This window comes from Apium graveolens, chromosome 11, assembly GCF_009905375.1.
Source record: "Apium graveolens cultivar Ventura chromosome 11, ASM990537v1, whole genome shotgun sequence".
NCBI classification, from domain to species: domain Eukaryota; kingdom Viridiplantae; phylum Streptophyta; class Magnoliopsida; order Apiales; family Apiaceae; genus Apium; species Apium graveolens.
In genome coordinates this window covers 84,671,470-84,680,883 of record NC_133657.1, presented here as the reverse complement: position 1 = coordinate 84,680,883, position 9,414 = coordinate 84,671,470, and the positions used below count along the sequence as shown (strand labels likewise).

Genomic DNA, 9,414 nt, shown 5'->3' with positions numbered 1-9,414 from the left:
CTTATATGTTCGCGACGCACATAAGACAAATACGCACAACCAATACTAGATATCATATAATCATCACACACTAAGGTATTAAACAACTAACTAAAGAATTCCATAGTAAATCCGTTACGACCCCATGATCACGATTAGCCCATGATAGCACTTATCGTCATCATGGGTTCATATAAAAACATGATAAATAAACACAAGAGAATAATAACTAAACTAATTATATTAAACCAGAGTACGTCACAAGAGTAAATAGGTTCAAAGCAAGAAAACTAGCATCCAACGTTACAACGAAATAAAGAATCACAAGAAAATATGTTTCCTCTTCGTTGCGGTGTGCTAAAACTGTCTTCTTCCTTATCTCCTTCGCTCCTTGCTTAATACCAAGATCCCCCCTTGTGAAAACGTCTCTGAATCTAGTTATATAATAGTCCCATAAAACTCAGATTACATAGAAGTTGGAAGCCAAACAGAAGTAGAAGTCTAAAATAGATTATTATTTTTCCCGACCCTGCGCGGCCGCTCAGCATAGCTGAGCGGGCGCTCAGCTTTCTGCGCGGCTGCTCAGCATAGCTGAGCGGGCGCTCAGGACCCTACTGGAAAATTCCTGAGTTTGCTCCGTTTTTTCGCTGTAATCTGCCCCTTTCTTTCCTTTCGCAATGCTGAACACATGCCAAGGCTTATTCTTGATGATTACTCCTCCGAAATGCAACTATTACCCTGAAATGCATAAACACTAGAAAAACGCATCAAATACACAAAATACTTGATTTCGAGACACCAATTTAAGCTATTTTAAGACGTTCTAAGTGGTATAAAATGCCACTTATCACACCCCCAAACTTAAATCGATGCTTGTCCTCAAGCGTCACAGACTCAAAAATAGATCAAAACATGCATGAATGCAATCTATATGAAATGCAGCGATCCCCCTTACTACGAACAAACCAACCAACTTACAAGATCTCAACAAATGCAATTAGGCGACTAAAGATCAATCAAATCATGTCAACTAACATACAGCCAGAAATGTGGTGTGTGCAGATGCTTAACAGATATGGTTCGGAACTAAATCAATTATTATGACTCAACTATCATCAAGGCAATCACATGATTATACAAAGACTAAAAATTCTAGGCACAAAGTGATTTATAACACTACAAGAATTCTGGAGCTTATTACGGAATCATGCTTTTATTCATAACAGCAATGCTTATTTGACCGTGCAATGAGTGAGGTCCACAAAAGACTTATACAATGGTATCCATGTAGCGAGCGTTAGGTTAGCAGATCCCAGACTCTAAAAGCCTTAGGTCACTAGGCACAAAGTCCCCTAAGAACTTAATAACTCGAATACCAAAGAGCCCACTCGTGATCAATTATGCATAAATACATACTTCTTTTTTTTCAAAATTTCTGAGCAAGTGCGTTTCGCTCCATCTTGCTCAACCCTAGACTACTCGCAGAAACCTACGAGCCGGCTACTAGCCAATTGACGCCTAGCCACAATTAGCAACAAATTCCTTTTTTTTTACTCCATTTTTTTCTTTTTCATGCCTTTATCACTAAGAACCTACTATCAAATTCTAAGCATAATGATTAGATTAACCTCGAAAATAATCAGATCATAACAACAATCTAGTCCTTAAGCATTCTCTAAGACTTAGTGAAAATACAAGTGCTTCTAGCATGCATATCAACCTACACGACTCAACATCACTTTAATGCCATCACTACACTCGCATCAACATCACAAATTAGTCGATAAATCATCGCAAAAGGGATCATGGCATATGCATGAGCTATATGATATGATAAACAAATAAAGCTATATATATAAAAAACTATATGGCAAAAATTATGCAACTATATGAACTAAACTATCATGAATATGCAGCTATATGACACACACACAAAATATTCCTTAACTACCACCCCCAAACTTAAAATCTTCACTGTCCCCAGTGAAGGTAGTAGAAAGGAACACAGGGTATACCTACTCGGAGTCATCATCATCATCACCCTCAGTGGGTGGAGTATCAGGCGGCGGGTATGCAGAGTCCTCGCTAAAAACTGGCCACTGGATGTCAGCTCCAAGGCCCCGAAAAGCAGTCCCTAACGCAAGGGTGAGCTCCTGAGCAAACCTGCTCTGTGTCTCGTACATGGCATCCATCTGCCGTGACAGCCTCCTATACTGGGTATCTGCCATCCCAACACCCTCCTGAGCTCTCGAAGAACCAGCCTCATCATGCCTAGGTCTAGCCATAGTAGCACCTCGTGCTGGACGCCCTCATGGAAGACGATAACCCAGCCCATGCTCCTCGGGCTCACCACCGGTCCACTCCTGCATCCCATTCAGAGTCCCAGAATCAATCGGAGCGGCCGGCAACTGCAACTGCTCATGAGACGGCCAGTTCACTCCCACTGCTCGGCAAAGCTTCGTGACCGTGGATGCATAAGGGATGTTCATGTGCTTAGCTCCCCTCAAAAACTTCAGAATCCCTTGGTAGATGAACTCACCAAGGTCCACATAGTACTCCTCATTCAGAATTCCCCACAACAACTGTGTTCTCTCAACTGTGACCTCATGTGCATGCGAAGAAGGCAGAATATTAGCACAAATAAATGCATTCCATGCACGGGCATACCTGTTCATAGCGATCGCCGGAAAGTGACGATACTCATTAGTTCCTGTCTTGAAGGTCCAAACTGTGCCCGGCCTACAGAGAGTAGCACAAATCAAATCCAAGTCGAAATCCTCAGCAGTCTTCTCATTCTAGTTCTCCTCCTCGGGCTTCCTCTCTCGCTGCCCAATCACACGGCGAATCGCCGCTGGGTGATAATCAACCGTCAGCCCTCGGACCACAGAAAACCCATTCTTCTCGGCCTTCGCGTTCGCATAGAACTCGCGAACCATGCTCATCGGTACTGCTTTAGGTGACTCACAGAAAGCTATCCACCCCTTCTCAGCAATCATCGGTAGCAACTCACCATCCCTCCCCGATGGTAAAAACCCCCTCTCCTTCAGAATCGGCTTCCCCAAAAGCCTAGTGTACTCCTCCTCCGCAGCTCTGTCATTCAACCGAGGCCTCGCAGCAGTACCCCTCGATAAATCAGCAGTAGGGACTGTGCTGCTGCTATCAATAGTCCTTGCTCTCTTGGGTGCCATTGAATCTGAATAAAAGTGCTTGAGAATAGTGTTTTTGTGTTTGGGAGAGAGTTTGAGTGTAGAAAGTGTGTGAGAGATGTATGGGATAGGTGTATGTATATATAGGGTATGGATTAGGTTAAAATTAGATTAGGAGTGGGTTTGAGGGATAAAATCATGGGGTAATGGGAAAAGAAATCGTGGGTAATGGGGCTGTAATTTATTTTTTTTGATTTTCTGATTTTTTTGGATTTTTATTGAACTTAAAAAAAATTCTCACAGTCGACCCCTGAGCGGTCGCTCAGCAAAGCTGAGTGGGCGCTCAGCTTGTTAAACGGTCGCTCAGCAGAGCTGAGCGGGCGCTCAGGGGGTCTCTGGAAAAAAAAATTTTGAGCACGGTTTTTCTGATTTTTTTTGTGGTTTTGGATAGGTTATTAACTTCTAAGGGTTCCTGTAACAACAAATCATGGGTTGCCTCCCACGCATCGCTTCTTTTTCGTCATTAGCTTGACCTTGCGTACCTTCCTCAAGTTGACAATAAAACGGCACTAACCACTTCTCGGTTTGCCATGTCCCCATAGTAGTGCTTCAAACGCTGACCATTAACCTTGAATGCTTGGTCCGGATCATTCTCAAAAATCTCCACCGCTCCATGTGGAAACACAGTTTTGACAATAAAAGGCCCAGACCACCTTGATTTCAACTTTCCAGGAAAAAGTCAGAGATGAGAGTTGAATAAGAGAACTTGTTGCCCCGGCACGAATAACTTAGGATGTAGCTTCCTATCGTGCCACTTTTTCACCTTTTCCTTGTACATTTTGTTATTCTCGTACGCTTGGAGTCGAAATTCATCAAGTTCATTAAGCTGAAACATTCTCTTCTTACCAGCTGCATCTAAATCCAGGTTCAACTTTTTCAATGCCCAATAGGCCTTATGCTCCAGCTCCGCAGGTAAATGACATCCCTTACCATACACCAGTTGAAACGGGGACATACCAAGTGGAGTTTTGTATGCTGTTCTGTAAGCCCAAACAGCTTCATCGAGCTTTAAAGACCAATCCTTCCTTGACGGACAAACAACCTTCTCTAGAATGCGCTTGATCTCTCTGTTAGACACTTCCGCTTGACCATTTGTTTGCGGATGATAGGCAGTAGCAACTCGGTGATTCACATTATAACGCTGCATCATAGAAGTGAACTTACGGTTGCAGAAATGCGACCCTTCATCACTTATGATTACCCGAGGCGTTCCAAACCTTGTGAAAATCTGCTTATGAAGAAAATTCAACACTGCCTTTGCATCATTTGTCGGTAGAGCTTTGACTTCTACCCATTTTGAGACATAATCGACTGCCAGCAAGATGTACTGATTATTGCAGGACGAGACAAAAGGCCCCATGAAATCGATTCCCCAAACATCAAAAACCTCGACTTCAAGCATCACATTTAACGACATCTCATCCTTTCTCGTCAAATTTCCCACTCTTTGGTAACGATCACACCTTAAAACAAACTGATGAGCATCCTTAAACAAAGTAGGCCAGAAAAAACCTGCTTGCAGAATATGAGCTGCCGTCTTCTCACCACCATAGTGTCCACCATAAACTGTGGAGTGGCAGTCTCGTATTATCCCTTCCGTCTCACAGAACGGGATACATCTCCTGATGATCTGGTCAGCTCCATGTCTAAACAAATATGGTTCATCCCACATATACCACTTCACCTCATGCAGAAACTTCTTCTTTTGAGCTGAGGTCAAATTAGGAGGCATTATATTGCTGACAAGATAGTTTACAATATCTGCAAACCATGGCTCTTCCTCCTGAACTGTGAACAACTGCTCATCCGGAAAAGATTCGTTGATCAATGTCTTATACTGTGAAGTAGACTCGGGATTCTCCAATCTAGAGAGATGGTCAGCTACTTGATTCCCAGTACCTTTTCGATCCTTGATCTCTAACTCAAATTCCTGAAGTAAGAGCACCCGACGAATGAGTCTCGGCTTTGAATCCTTCTTGGAAACCAAATAGCGAATGGCCGCATGATCAGTGAATACTGTCACTTTTGTCCCCAACAGATAGGATCAAAATTTCTCGAAACCAAAGACTATAGCCAAGAGCTCCTTCTCCATAGTGGTGTAGTTCATTTGGGACCCATTTAAGGTCTTACTAGCATAGTAGACCACATGAAAGAGATTATTCTTGCGCTGCCCAAGAACTGCACCTACCGCATAATCACTTGCATCACACATCATCTCAAAAGGCTCTGTCCAATCCGGTGATGTAATAACTGGCGCAGTGATTAAACTCTTCTTCAGAGTCTCGAATGCCGTCAAACATTCATCATCAAATTTGAAAGATACATCTTTCTCAAGTAAGTTGCACAACGGCTTAGATATCTTTGAAAAGTCCTTGATGAACCGCCGATAAAAACCCGCATGACCAAGAAAACTACGGATTCCTTTCACAGAAATAGGCGGTGGAAGATTTTCAATGACTCCCACCTTGGCTTTATCCACCTCAAGACCCTTGCTAGAGACCTTATGCCCAAGAATAATGCCTTCACGCACCATAAAATGACATTTCTCCCAATTGAGCACCAAATTAGTTTCCACACACCTTTTGAGCACGGCTCGAAGATTATTCAAACATTCATCATACGAATGTCCAAAGACGGAGAAGTCATCCATGAACACCTCAACATTATTCCCAATCATGTCAGAGAATATACCCATCATACATCTCTGAAAAGTGGCCGGTGTGCCACATAACCCAAACGAAACTCTGCAAAAAGCAAACGTGCCAAATGGACAAGTGAAGGTAGTCTTTTCTTGATCCTCTGGTGCAATACAAATCTGATTATACCCTGAATAGCCATCCAGAAGATAATAATACTCATGACCAGCCAACCTGTCAAGCATCTGATCAATAAATGGAAGAGGGAAGTGATCCTTTCTCGTGGCCTTGTTCAACTTTCGGTAATCCATGCATACTCTCCATCCTGTAACTGTTCGAGTGGGGATGAGCTCATTCTTCTCATTTGCTACCACAATGATACCTCCCTTCTTAGGCACACATTGTACGGGGCTCACCCAAGAACTGTCAGAAATAGGATAAATGATGCCTGCATCCAGCCATTTCAGAATTTCTTTCTTCACCACCTCCTTCATGATAGGATTAAGTCTGCGCTGCTGCTCGACAGTTGGCTTACTACACTCCTCTAGCAAAATCTTATACATACAATATGAAGGGCTGATCCATTTGATGTCTTTTATGGTCCATCCAATAGCTGATTTGAATTCTCTCAAAATCCTTAAGAGCTTGTCTTCCTCACTACCTGAAAGGTCAGATGCAATAATAACAGGTAAAGTAGATGCATCACCTAAAAAAGTATACCTCAAGTGTTCAGGTAATGGTCTGAGCTCCAAGGTAGGTGCTTCCTCAATTGATGGTTTGAGCTTTCCTTCAGCATTCTTGAGGTCAGAAGTACCAAGAGATTCAAATGGCATATCCAGCTTTCGCCTCCAGGGAGAAGTATTCAAATATTCTAATTGCTCGTTGCCATCTTCATCATCACTGTCAAAATCCCCCACTAAGGCCTTTTCTAATGCATCAGACATTAGCATATGATCGAGTTCTGAAGTAACCGCAGAATCAATCACATCCACTTTTAAGCACTCCTCATCTTCTGTAGGGAATTTCATTGCTTTGAATACATTGAAGGTCACATCCTGATCCTGCACCCGCATAGTAAGTTCACCTTTCTGCACATCTATCAAGGTACGGCCAGTAGCCAAGAAAGGTCTTCCCAAGATTATGGGAATCTTCTTATCTTCCTCGAAATCCAGAATGACAAAGTCTGCAGGAAAGAAGAGCTTATCCACCTTGACTAGCACATCCTCCACTATGCCCCTTGGGTAACTAATAGAACGATCAGCCAATTGTAGAGACATGTAGGTGGGTTTTGGATCAGGCAAATCCAACTTTTTAAAGATCGACAACGGCATCAGATTGATACTTGCTCCCAAATCACAAAGGTACTTGTCAAATGACAATTTGCCAATGGTGCAAGGAATGGTGAAGCTACCTGGATCTTTAAGCTTTGGAGGTAACTTTTGTTGCAGCACAGCGCTGCATTCTTCCATTAGAGCAACGGTCTCAAGGTCATCCAGTTTCACCTTCCTTCAAAGAATACTCTTCATAAACTTCGCATAACTAGGCATTTGCTTCAGAGCCTCATCGAAAGGTATATTGATGTGAAGTTTCTTGAACACCTTCAGAAACTTACCGAACTGCTTATCCTGCTTTTATTGTTGCAATCTCTTAGGGAAAGGTGGTGGAGGATAGAGTTGTTTCTCCCCTGTATTACCCTCAGGCAGAGTGTGTTCAACAGTAGTCTTCCTTGGTTCTGCCGCTTTCTCTTTTTACTTAGCTTCTTCATCTCTAACTTCAGTTTCTCCTTCTTTTGCCTTTTCAGCATCAGCAACTTTCCCAGACCTTAAGGTAATAGCCTTGACTTGCTCTTTAGCTTCCTTCCTGCATCGTACTTCCGTGTCACTGGGAAGTGTTCCAGGTTGACGATTGAGCACTGCATTGGCTATTTGACCGATTTGATTTTCCAAGGTCTTGATAGAAACTGCCTGACTCTTGCATAACAGCTTAAGTTCCTCAAAATCAGCACTAGTAGGTGCAGCTGCACTTCCCTGTTGAAGATATGATTGCCTTTGAGCATACTGCTGTGGTTGCTGGAATCCAGATGGATTGAACTGTTTACTCACACCTTGCTGATATGGTGGCTGAATAGCATTCTGATTATTACCCTAGCTGAAATTTGGATAATTTTTTATTGTTAGGATGATAAGTAGCTGGCACAGGCTACTGTTGTCGCTGATAATTGTTCACATACTGAACAGATTCATTGACGAGAGAACACTGATCCGTAGCATGAGAACCTGCACAAAGCTCATAGACCATAGCTATTTGATTGACTCCATATGTAGCTAGAGAATCAACCTTCACAGACAGCGCTTGGAGCTACGCTGCAATAGCGGTGGCTGCATCGACTTCCAGAATACCTGCTACCTTCCCAGGCATCATCCTTTGAGTTGGGTTTTGATGCTCATTTGCAGCCATAGTCTCAATAAGATTATAAGCCTCAGTATAGCTTTTGGCCCACAAGGCGCCTCCAGCTGCTGCATCGAGCATGGGCCGAGATTGGGCCCCCAAACCATTATAGAAACCAGTGATCATCATCCAATCGGGCATTCCATGATGTGGACACTTTCTCAACATTTCCTTGTAGCGTTCCCAAGCTTCGCACATAGATTCTGTAGGTTGTTGCGCAAACTGAGAAAGAGCACTCCGCATAGCAGCAGTCTTTGCCATTGGATAAAACTTCACCAGAAACTTTTGCGCGAGATCTTGCCAAGTAGTGATGGACCCAGCTGGTTCAGAATGTAACCAGTCCTTAGCTTTATCCCTCAGTGAGAATGGGAAAAGCCTCAGCTTGATAGCCTCATCAGTCACGCCATTATACTTGAAAGTACTGCAGATCTCGACAAAATTCCTTATGTGCATGTTGGGGTCTTCAGTCGCAGCTCCTCCAAAAGAAACAGAATTCTGCACCATCTGAATAGTGCCCGGCTTGATTTCAAAGGTGTTAGCTTGAATAGCCGGATGAAGAATGCTTGACTGAATGTCATCAATTTTAGGCCGAGAAAAGTCCATAAGAGCTGGATCTGCCTGAACAATACGATCACCCATGATTACTGGTTCTTTCTGCTCACTTCCTGAATGCGAATCTTCAAAATCTATCTTCTCCGGAATATCAAGAACTTCGTTTGTCTCCTCAGCTGTATCTAAAGTTCTCTTACGAGTACGAGAACAAGTTTGCATAAACGCTCGCAAAAGTACCTGAAACACAACCAGAAACAATAAGTAACAAATACGTCTTAATCACTGAGTCCTAACGACCAATGATGGTAAGTACATAAACTAAACAAATACACCGAGTCCCCTGCAGCGGCGCCAAAAACTTGTTAGGGCAAAAACACGCGCTAATAATGTTACGACCGGTATCTTCGTGTAATATTATTTATGGATTTGGTATAATATTAAAGCCGAATGAAAATATATTCAATGATTGTACGTTTGTGTGAGTGAAAATTTCTGCATTATAAATTTGCTTTATGTAGTATATGATTTTTTCAAAGCAAGAGTTTATTTAATTTCTTTATTTTTGATTTATAAGGAATATTCTAAGTCTTGGA

General features: G+C 42.6%; 1 non-coding gene across 1 annotated transcript; it reads left to right on the top strand.

The window, feature by feature from the left end:
• The first annotated feature begins 8,408 nt into the window (after positions 1–8,408).
• On the top strand, positions 8,409–8,512 carry LOC141699110 (small nucleolar RNA R71). Its single transcript, XR_012565596.1, has one exon. It is a non-coding gene; the product is annotated as a small nucleolar RNA R71 (small nucleolar RNA).
• The last annotated feature ends 902 nt before the right edge of the window (positions 8,513–9,414 follow it).